Source organism: Microcaecilia unicolor, chromosome 4 (assembly GCF_901765095.1).
Source record: "Microcaecilia unicolor chromosome 4, aMicUni1.1, whole genome shotgun sequence".
NCBI classification, from domain to species: Eukaryota; Metazoa; Chordata; class Amphibia; order Gymnophiona; family Siphonopidae; genus Microcaecilia; species Microcaecilia unicolor.
This window is the reverse complement of record NC_044034.1, coordinates 62,836,603-62,848,326: the sequence shown is the minus strand read 5'-3', so window position 1 is coordinate 62,848,326 and position 11,724 is coordinate 62,836,603. Positions and strand designations below refer to the sequence as shown.

Sequence of the window (11,724 nt, the reverse complement as noted above, 5' to 3'; positions counted from 1 at the left end):
CAGAGCTTTGTAGAAGGGAGTTCTGCCTGTTTTTGGAGGAAGTCCTCAGCTGGCCTTGCTTGGAGATCCCCACCAGCTATAACAAGGATCAGAGCTAGTGTTAGACATGCTGGGGCCCAGGTCAGAAATTAAAGGAGGGGGTCTTCCTGATCTCTGCTTCCCCTCCAATCTCCCCACCTGCCATTACTATCATACCAACAGATCCTCACCAAATACAAAACAAGAGATCACAAAAATAGAACTGGAAACCCCAAGAAGTTCAACTTGGCATGTACTGCAACACTAGAGAAACAAAAACAGATATGCACTATGCACATTTCCAAAAGCTGACATATTTCATTTAATAGATTCAAAATAAAATGCTGTTTTTGTAACTTTGTTGTCTGGACATTTTACTTTTCCATCATGTTGATTCCATTTTCTCTTTTCCTATCTGTCTTCTGCTACTTCTCCTTCCAGCAGCTGCTATCCATTTGTCTTTTCTCCTGTTTTACTCCATTCCTTCACTGCACCTACCTTTGACACATTGATATTTCCTTTTTAGCTCTTTCCTCGCTCTCTTGTTTCTTTTCTACCTCTCTTCACTCACGTTTCACCCTCTTTCGTATCCTGGAATGTTGCTAATAATTGGGTTTCTGCCAGATACTTGTGACTTGGCTTGGCCATTGTCTGGAAACAGGCTACTGAGCTAGATGGACCATTGGTCTGACCCAGTATGGCTACTCTTATTTTCTTCTCCTTTTTACTTTTCAGCTACCTATCAAATTCTATCTCCTTCTCTCACCCACTAGCTGTCCTATTCCTCTTCTTACTCCTTCCCCCAGCTTTCCATTACCTTTCATCTTTAATCAACTCTCCATTACTATATTTCTACCCCCCATAATTACTGTCCTCCTCTCATTTGTTTCCTTTCCACCCCCCCTTTGACCTGTCCCAAATAGTTCCACCATTTGCAGCATCTTCCTCCAACCTTCTAGTCCAGCGCCTGCTTCCTCTTTCTCCCCTCCCCACCTTTGTAGCATGGTATCGCCCTGTCCCTTTCACACCCCCCCCCCCCCCCAGCATTTTTTCCTCTCTCTTCCCTCCCTCCAATTGTCCAGCATCTCTCCCTCACTCCCTTCTGTCCCTGGATCCACGATCTCCCTCCAGTGCATATCTCTCCCTTCCCTCTCCTCCACCCCCATTTCCAACCTCTCTTCCCTCCTCCCTCTCTCCCATTTTCCACATCACTCTCGCTGTCTCCCATCCTTGTGCCCTGGGTCCAACATCTCTCTTTCTTCCTCTTCCTTTCCCATAAAGCATCTCTCTCTCCCTCCCACATCCATGTCCAGCATTTCTCCCTTTCTCTTCCTATGCATCTCTCCCTCCCTCCTCCATATCCAGCGTTTCTCTCTCTCCCTCCATCCCCATGTCCAACATTTCTCCCTCTCTCACTTCTATCCCCCTGTGCAGCAACTCTCCCTCCCACCCTACATCCAATAATTCTTCCTCCCTCCCTCCGTCCAACCCATTCAATAGCGCTTCCTCCCACCACACCTCCAACAATTCTCTGTCTCCCCCAACCCATGTAGCATCTCTCCATCCCATCCCATTTTCAACTTTCTCCCTATCCTCCTGTGCAGCATCTCTCCCACCCCACCTCCAATAATTCTTCCTCCAACCCATGCAGCAGCTCTCCCTCCCATCCCAAGTAATTCTTCTCCCATGCATTCTCTTTCTCCCTCACCTCCCAAAATTAACCCTCTCTCTTCCCTCTCCCAAGTGCAGCACCTCATTCCCCTCCATGCATTTTTATACCTGTGTGATCCTCTGTCTGAATCTCCCCTCTCCCTTCGTAGACATTTCTCACATGAAAGGATTTCTGCTGGCAAACAGGAAGTTGCATTGAGTGGGAGCTGTTTGCGGCAGAGGGGAAACTTCCAGGTTAGCCACTGGAAGCATTTGTGATATTATAGAGAAAGAAACGACAGGTTTTAGCAGTCTGTTGATTATGTGCAGAGAAGGAGAGAGAGGAGTTGAAGATGAAGGTTATGAGCTGATGAGCTGGGAGGATGAGGGTGTTATCCACAGAGAAAGGGGGAAGAGGAAAGGTTGGTTTAGGGGAAAGATAAGAAGCTCAGTCTTAGTTATGTTTAGTTTCAGATGGTGGTGAGATATCCAGGCAGCAATGTAAGACAGGCAGGCTGATACTTTGGCCTGGATTCCTGCTGAGACTTCTGGTGTGGAATGGTAGATCTGGGAGTCATCAGCGTAAAGGTGATACAGAAAACCATGGGATGAGATCAGAGTACCAAGGGAAGAAGTAGAGATGGAGAAAAGAAGAGGGCCCAGGACAGATCCCTGAGGTACACTAAAAGTAAGATGGGAAACATAAGAAGAAAACCCGGAAAGAATAGAGCCCTGAAAGTCAAGTGAGGACAGCGTATCACCAGTGTCAAAAGCAGCAGATAGAGCGAAAAGGATGAGGATAGAATAGAGACCTTTAGATCTGGCCAGGAAAAGGTAATTGGAGACTTCAGCAAACGTTGTTTCAGTTGAATGAAGAGGGCGAAAGCCAGATTAAAGTGGAGCAAAAATAGCTTGAGATGAATGAAAGTCAAGACAACGGCGGTGAACACCACATTCAAGTATCTTGGATAGGAAAGGGAGGAGGGAGATGGGGCGGTAGTTGGAAGGACAGGTAGGGTCCAATGAAGGATTTTTTAAGGAGTGGTATGACTACAGCATGTTTGAAGGCATCAGGAACAGTAACAGTGGAAAATGTAAGATTGAGGATATGACAGATAAAAGGGATGATAGTAGGAGAGAGAGTGCTAAGTAGATGGGTGGGAATAGGATCAGAGGAACAGGTAGTTAGTTTTGAGGAGGAAAGAAAATGTGCAGTTTCCTCTTCAGTGATTTCAGAAAAGGAAGAAAAGGAGACGGGTTGAAGGAAGGTTGAGAGAATGGACTAAGGGAAGGAGAGGTGGAGGTGACTTGGAGGGGCATAATCGAACAGCGCAGGCCAAATCGATGGGCGGCCATCTTTGGGGCCGGCTCCATGAAGGGGCGGAGCCAAGCGTATTTTCGAAATGAGCAGAAATGAGGAAAGCATTAAGTGAGTTACAGTTAAGACGATTCCATCATCATTTCCCAAGCTGATAAAGGGGGAGGAGTGTTAATCCAAGACAAGGTAAAATATGACAGGGAAGCTAATCAGTTGAGTGATAGGGAATTCTATCGGGAGTTAGATCAGGATCCCACTGAGCATTTGCAGAAAGAAGTGGAAACAATGTTAAAGTGAGCTAATCAGTCCAGGGACCATAACAAATAAAGAGTTCAAATATTTGTTTAAACAATTTCCTAGGGTGCCTAACATCTACTTTATCCCAAAGATCCACAAAAATTCAAAAGATCCACCAGGGCGACTGATAGTTAATGGGAGAGGTTCAGTGCTGGAACCTCTTTTTGAGTCCAGAAATCCAGAAGATTCCCTCATATGTAAGAGATTCTAGAGAGATGCTGCAGCAATTAGAAAATCTCCATTTATCTGAGGATTTAGACATTATTCTGATTACCCTGGATGTGAATGCTCTTTACACCAATATCCTTCAAGGGGGAGCATTAGAGTTGATAGAGAGTAAACTGAATAGTATGAATCTGTCAGATGCACAACATGCTATGTTAAATCACATGGCTAATTTAGTCATTAGTAATAATTGCTTTACTTACCAGCAAATTAAAGGGGTTGCCATGGGGGCAACGGTTGCACCAATGACAGTGTGCCTTTATATGGCTAAATTTGAGGATCTGTATGTCACACATAGCAGATACAGATCTAGTATACTATTGTTGCGGGGGTACATAGACGACGTGTTGCTGATTTGGAAAGGGGGAAATACAGAATTACAAGAGTTTATTCTCTATCTGAATCAGGTAGACAATAATATCTCTTTCACCAGCCATGTGGGGGGCAAGGAAGTGAGTTTCTTAGACATTTGGATAAAGTATGAACATGGGAAGTTTCTAACTAAAATTCATAGAAAACCCACGGACCGCAATTCCCTTTTACATTATCAGAGCTTTCACCCACAGGCACTTAAGAACAGCATACCGATAGGGCAACTATTGAGAGTTCGGAGAGTCTGTACGGACATGGAGGATTTCAAAATACAGACAGCAGAAATGCAACATCGGTTTCAACAAAGGGGATACCCTAATAGAGTAGTACGTAAGGCAGTTAAAAGAGCCTATAATGCATAACAACAGTGGTTATTTATACCTAGAAAAGATCAAGTGAGGAAAGATAACCGCATGACCTGTGTCTTACCAAATGGCCCAGGCATATTCAAGATACGAGACATTACAAATAAGCATTGGCCAATATTAGGGATTTTGGAAGGATTTGAGGAAAAGCGTAGATACGCATTTACTAGAGGGCGCAATGTGGGAGCAAAAAAGACGATAATAAGCATTACAAAGAAGGGGGACACACTAAGTGTCAAGGATGTGTGTACTGTCCCTATGCATTGGAAACCGAATGGGTGTGGATACCGAATCAAGCTAAGGATAAAAAATTTTACTTAAAGGATAAAACAGATTGCGAATCCGATATGGTGGTATATGTGGTCATTTGCCCTTGCGGCTTATGGTATACTAGCCGTTAAGCCCGTTAAAACGGGCGCGTATTGGAATGTTTTTTTTCCCAAGGCCCCCCTCCCGTTGCAGCTGCAAGGCCCCCTGCCATCCTCCTTCCCTGCCAGCTCCAAGGACCCCTCTGTCCCTCCCTCCCAGCTCCAAGGCTCCAGTCCTCCCCCCTTCCCAGCTGCAAGGCCCCTTGCCCGCCCGCCCTCCCTCCCTCCCAGTTCCAAGGCCCCAGGCCCTCCCCCCCAGCTCCCAAGGCCCCCTTCCCTCCCTCCCAGTTTCAAGGCCCCCTGCTCTCCCTCACAACTGTAAGGGGCCCCATTCCCTCACAACTGTAAGGGGCCCCCTGCCCTCCCTCCCAGTTCCAAGGCCCCCTGCCCCCCCGTGCCTTCTTCCCAGCCAGCTGGAAGGCCCCCTTCAGTCCAGCCCTCCCAGCTCCAAGGCCCCCCCTCCTTCTGAGACCTCCCATGTCCCCTCCCCCCCCCCAAGGTAGCCGCTACCGCCCCCCCCACCCCGGAGTCGCCCCCGCCCCCCCTTCACCCGGCCCAGGCCCTCTCTTCGTTATTCAACTTACAGCAGCGCCAAAACAGCAGCAAGCAGCAGCTCCCGTTGGCCTTCCTTCACTGCCTGTGCCTCGCCCTCGTGTGACATCACGTCGGCGAGGGCGGGGCACAGGCAGGGAAGGAAGGGCGACGGGAGCTGAAGGTGAGCTGCTTGCTGCTGTTTCAGCGCTGCTGTAAGTTGAATAACGAAGAGAGGGCCCGGGCCGGGTGAAGGGGGGGGGGCGGTAGCGGCTACCTTGGGGGGGGGGAGCGGTAGCGATGTCAGCGGGTTCCCTCCCTCCCCTTCTGCACAGTTTCCCTCTCTGTCCCGCCCCCGTCATCACGTCTTGACGCGGGGGCGGGACAGAGAGGGAAGTCTCTACTGCGCATTTGCAGGTGAGTCGGTCACCTGCCATTTATAGGTTTGATAGGCCAGACCATCAAAAAAGTTAAACTTCGGATGGCGCAACACTTAAGTAATATACGTTTACCTAGGATGGAAACACCTTTAGTAGAACATTGGTTGTCCGCACAACATGAGATGTCTGATTTCAGATTTGTAGTGTTGGTTCGATTCAAAACAGAAGAAGAAGGGGGGATATTTTACATAGGATGATGTGCATGGAACAAAGGTTGATATTTGAATGGCACACAGTGCATCCGATGGGGGTTGAACAAAGAGGTGGATTGGTCGGGGCTGTAAGCTACAGTGACAGTTTGAGGAATTAGGTAGGAGGGGTTAACTATCCAGGGTGGTATATATACAGAGCGCATGCGCTGGCGTTTTCAGCAGCGGCGCCCGGCGCCAAAGTTCTGGGATCCCGGGGTGGAACCATTCTTGTGGAAGCAGCCGGAGACAAACTTGTATTGTATTATGGAACATTTTAGCCATATTTGACAGTTAGTGACCGAGACACCTTTAGTTCAACACTGGCTCACTGAATGACATACATTGTTAGATCTTCCTTATGTGGTTTTGGAAGCTCCAGGGCTTATTCAGGGTGGGGAGGAGGCTTTTTCATAATTTTTGTGGTGCAAGGAACAGAAGTAGATATTCCACTGGTGAATATGGCCCCCTGTGCTCTAAATCATAAAGTTGAATAGTGGGTGTTTCTGTTTATAATTATTGGCTGTTTTTTTTATATGTGTCAGCCAATCTTTTCACTCTCTTTGGATCACATGCTGAAGTATTTAAGTAAGGGACATAGGATCGGAGATAGTGTCTTACTGTGGATTAAAAACAGGTTGAAAGATAGGAAGCAGAAAGTAGGATTAAAAGGTGAATATTCGCAATGGAGAAGGGTAGTTAGCTGGGTCCCTCAGGGATCGGTGCTGGGACCTCTGCTTTTTAACATATTCATAAATGACCTAGAAATGGGGGTAACTAGTGAGGTAATCAAATTTGCTGATGACACAAAGTTATTCAAAGTAGTCAAATGTGGGAAGATTGTGAAAAACTACAAGAGGACCTTTCGAGACTGGGAGACTGGGCGTCTAAATGGCAGATGATGTTTAATGTGAACAAGTGCAAAGTGATGCACGTGGGAAAGAGGAACCCAAAATATAACTAAGACATGGAAGGTTCAGCATTGGGAGTCACGGACCGAGAAAGGGATCTAGGTGTCGTCGTAGATGATATGTTGAAAACTTATGCTCAATGTGCTGCTGTGGCTAGGAAAGCAAATAGAATGTTGGGTATCATTAGGAAAGGGATTGAAAACAAAAATAAGGATATGATTCTGCTGTTGTATCGCTCCTCGAGTATTATGTTCAATTCTGGTCGCCGCATCTCAAAAAATACATAGTGGAATTGGAAAAGTTGCAGAGAAGGGCAACAAAGATGATACAGGGGATGGGATAGACTGAAGAGGCTGGGGCTCTTCAGCCTGGAGAAAAGGCGGCTGAGGGGAGATATGATAGAGGTCTATAAGATAATGAGTGGAATGGAACAGGTCGATGTGGAGCTTCTGTTTACGCTTTCCAAAAATACTAGGACAAGGGGGCATGCGATGAAGCTGCAGTGTGGTAAATTTAAAACTAATCGGAGAAAATTTTTCTTCACTCAATGAGTAGTTAAACTCTGGAATTCGCTGCCGGAAAAGGTGGTTAAGACGGTTAACTTAGCGGACTTCAAAAAAGGGTTGGATGGCTTCCTGGAGGAAAAAGCCATAGAATGTTATTGAATGGACGAGGGAATAATACAGTATTTCTAGGATAGGCGGGACAAATTGCTTGTTCTTTTGACCACTGGCGGTGATGGGGTGCTGGGCTCGATGGACCCTTGGTCTGTCCCAGCATGGCAATGCTTATGTACTTATTTTTCTGATGGCATTTTTTTTTTTTAAGTTGGTGGTTTGAAATTATAAGGTATCTCGTCCATTCTGCTGAAAGGAGGACTGTCTCTTTCTCTTTTTTTTTTTTTTTTTTAATGGAAATTTTTTGAATGGAAATCTATTTGATGACACATTTTATTTGTGAGTTTTTTTTGCAGAGGCTGACAAAGTGATTATTGTTCTTAATGAATTTGAAAATATGTAGAGAAACAATTGATTTTCAGGTTCCCTGAAACAGCTAGCAGTGAAATATGGTTCACGTCGGCATCCTTCAATAAGGAGTTTATTTTGATTGTTGCTGGCCTTTAAGACACATTCACAAAATAAGTGTACTTTTGAGTTTGTTTTTGTTTTACTATTTTTAGTTAATTTTTATGCTATGATTATAAAAAGTTGAGTAGCAGATGTGTGAGGTCTTATGATATGTTTCAGCCTCTCAACTGGTATGAGCACACAATATATTTTTCTTTAAATATGTACAACTGTGTCAGATGTCTGAACTCTATGAATCTCTAGTGGACAAACTGGATGGACCATTTAATCTTTATTCTCATTTATTCGGTTAATATATGATGTGGAAGAAAGGGAGGCTCAAAATGAATGCAAGGAAATGAGGAGCATTTAGTAATGGTGGTGGGAGGCACAGCCATGACAGAATTCAAATATGGCTAGGACAGATGCAAAGACCACTGTATTAAGTAAGATGTGGCAGCAGAGGGCAGGCACAAACTGTCAGATCAGGTAGATCAACTTTAAAATGTGTGTGGATGGTGATGTGTTGAGAGAGATGACAGAGATATGCCTTTTTAATTAAAAATAAAAAAGAATACTTCCAGTAACATTAGTCACAAGGTTATGTCTTGTATGGTCACAAGAGCCCTATTGTAAAGCATATCTCCTGTGAAACTTTTTTTTTTTTTCCACAGATGAACGATTCTGCTTCATGTCTGCCACTCTGAGGAAGGAAGCCCATATCTGCCTAGAAAAGTACAGTTCTTGGAAGACACTGTAGCTTGGTTTATAAGAAATTTGCATTTGTGGTGTCTTGAAATAAGCATTTGAACTTACCTGACACACAGACCCTGCTAGAGAAACTACTAGTCCTTTGACTTGAGACACAGTTCATTCCTGAAAACTGTCAAGTTGGAATGTTTATAAGAACTGGGTTATAAATAGTTCTAGCATCAAAACCCAATAACATATTTTCACCAAAGTAACCCAGAATTTAGCAATATGTCATCTTGCCAGGTCTTGGTTATTTAATTCAACAGCACAACCTGCTGGGTTCATAATCATACTTAAAAGGTATTATTATACAAGAAACAAACAAAAATCCTTTTCTAAAGGAAAGAAAGGTATAGAACTAGAAGACATGATATGAAGCTACAAGGACATAGACTCAGGGCAATGTCAGAAAAAGAGCTTTTCACAGAAAGAGTGGCACATGCCTGGAATGCCGTCTTGGAAAGGTAGTGGAGACAAAATGGTAAAGGAATTGAAGAAAACAAAATAGTGCAGGATATATACAGAAGATTACTAAATAGATGATGGACACTAAACATGGAGGGAGAGAGAATCTGCAAAGAGCAGCACTTACAATCCTAACCACCTTGCTGGACAAGCTGATTGGACTATTTTGATCTTTCTCTGCAGTTATCTGTTTTGGTACCATATAGTCAAAAGACATAGACAGAAACCAATTATCCCTGCTTTACACTATCTAAAACATGACCTCCGAGGATTGTAATTTATACATCTTAAAATGGAGGACTGCCTCTATATGAGTTTACAGGTAAAATGCCCAACCTTTTCTAATGCAAGTATGAAGTAGGTGAATGTAAGATGACTAATTTTAGATTTTGTTTTTTAGACAATTGGATCATATATTTGTTGAATTATATATGTATATGAAAAATGCATGAATGGAAAGTAACTTGGATTGAAGCTTTGATGATTGGTTCAAGTTCCAAACTGAACTACTGTTCAGGTTCCAAACTTGTGCTAATTCAACTCCTTTTTGTGTCAGTTACTGTATGTTCCATATTTATTTATTTAAAAATGTATGTGCCTTGTTGGGGTGGCTTTGGTGGGGTAGATTGGGGTCCTCCCCATCTTTTGGGAGTTGGAGTTAGCATATATAACCTGTTGACCCAGGAGAGGGTAGGGGTGGGGGTTTTGGTGGGGAAATAAGGGGATAAAATTGTTAAAAGTTAGATGGATCAGATCATTTTGTCCTTATTACTTATGTTTTGCTTTTTATATTTTTGTATTCTTATATTGTGGGCTGTACTTTGAAATGTCATCAATAAAATTGTTGAAACATAGAAAAGGAAGAAATATATATATGCTTCTATTTGACATCATTCAAAGTAGTATAAAATCAAACCACAAAAATGCACACAATTTTCCAAAACCAGTAAGTACAGTGGTTTCAATCTGCTGTTAAACTAGCTGAAGTCAATATTCTTGCATGAGTTAACTGCACTTATCTGTTGCCACAGCTTTAATTATTTTGCAAAATGAGTTTTTATTAGCAGATAAAGAGAATCCATGCTAAGGGCTTCCAGTAATAAGTAAACAAAATACATATAAATGACCTCGAGATGGGAGTAACTAATGAGGTAATTAAATTAGCAGATGACACAAAATTATCCAGGGTTGTCTCATCGCGGGAGGAGTGTGAAAAATTACAAGACGACCTCATGAGACTGGGGGATTGGGCATCCAAATGGCAGATGAAGTTCAACGTTGACAAGTGCAAAGTGATGCATGTGGGAAGGAGGAACCCGAATTACAGCTATGTTATGCAAGGTTCTGCGTTAGGAGTTACGGACCGAGAAATGGATCTGGGAGTCATTGTGGATAGGACGTTGAAATCTTCAGCTTAATGTGCTGCGGCGGCTAAGAAGGCTAACAGAATATTGAGTAGTATTAGAAAAGGGATGGAAACCAAGCATGAGGATGTTATAATGCCATTATATCGCTCCATGGTGCGACCGCACCTGGAGTATTGTGTTCAGTTCTGGTCACCTCATCTCAAAAAAGATATAAAGGAGTTGGAGAAGGTGCAGAGAAGGGCGACAAAAATGATAAAAGGGACGGGATGACTACCCTATGAGGAGAGGTTAAGACAGCTAGGACTCTAGCCTGGAGAGAAGGCGGCTGAGAGGTGATATGATAGAGGTTTACAAAATAATGAGCAGGATAGAGTGGACAGATGTGAAGCATTTGTTTACGCTTTCTATTACTACTACTACTACTACTATTTAGCATTTCTAAAGCGCTACAAGGCATACGCAGCGCTGCACAAACATAGAAGAAAGACAGTCCCTGCTCATAGAGCTTACAATCTAATAGACAAAAAATAAAGTAAGCAAATCAATTATTGTGTACAGGAAGAGAGGAGGGTAGGTGGAGGCAAGTGGTTACGAGTCAAAAGCAATGTTAAAGAGGTGGGCTTTCAGTCTAGATTTAAAGGTGGCCAAGGAAGGGGCAAGATGTAGGGGCTCAGGAAGTTTATTCCAGGCGTATGGTGCAGTGAGACAGAAGGCGCGAAGTCTGGAGTTGGCAGTAGTGGAGAAGGGAACAGATAAGAAGGATTTATCCATAGAGTGGAGTGCACGGGAAGGGGTGTAGGGAAGGACGAGTGTGGAGAGATACTGGGGAGCAGCAGAGTGAGTACATTTACAGGTTAGTAGAAGAAGTTTGAACAGGATGCGAAAACGGATAGGGAGCCAGTGAAGCGACTTGAGGAGAGGGGTAGTATGAGTAAAGCGACCCTGGCGGAAGACGAGATGGGCAGCAGAGTTTTGAACCGATTGGAGAGGGGAGAGGTGACTAAGTGGGAGGCCAGCAAGAAGCAGATTGCAGTAGTCTAAACGAGAGGTGACAAGGGTGTGGATGAGGGTTTTGGTAGAGTGCTTAGAAAGAAAGGGGCGGATTTTACGGATGTTGTAAAGAAAGAAACGACAGGTCTTGGCGGTCTGCTGGATGTGAGCAGAGAAGGAGAGAGAAGTCAAAGATGACCCCCAAGTTTCGAGCCGAGGAGACAGGGAGAATGAGAGAGCCATCAACAGAAATAGAAAACGGGGGGAGTGGGGAGGTGGGTTTGGGGGGAAAAATGAGAAGTTCGGTTTTGGTCATGTTTAATTTCAGGTGGCGTTGAGACATCCAGACAGCAATGTCAGACAAGCACGCTGAAACTTTGGTTTGGATGCAAGGTGAGA

At 44.1% G+C, this 11,724-nt stretch overlaps 1 long non-coding RNA gene across 1 annotated transcript; it reads right to left on the bottom strand.

Moving 5' to 3' along the window:
• Positions 1-623: 623 nt before the first annotated feature.
• On the bottom strand, positions 624-9,736 carry LOC115468516. Its single transcript, XR_003941883.1, has 3 exons — positions 9,216-9,736; positions 888-891; positions 624-635 (listed from the first exon to the last, which is right to left on the bottom strand). It is a non-coding gene; the product is annotated as an uncharacterized LOC115468516 (long non-coding RNA).
• Positions 9,737-11,724: the final 1,988 nt, after the last annotated feature.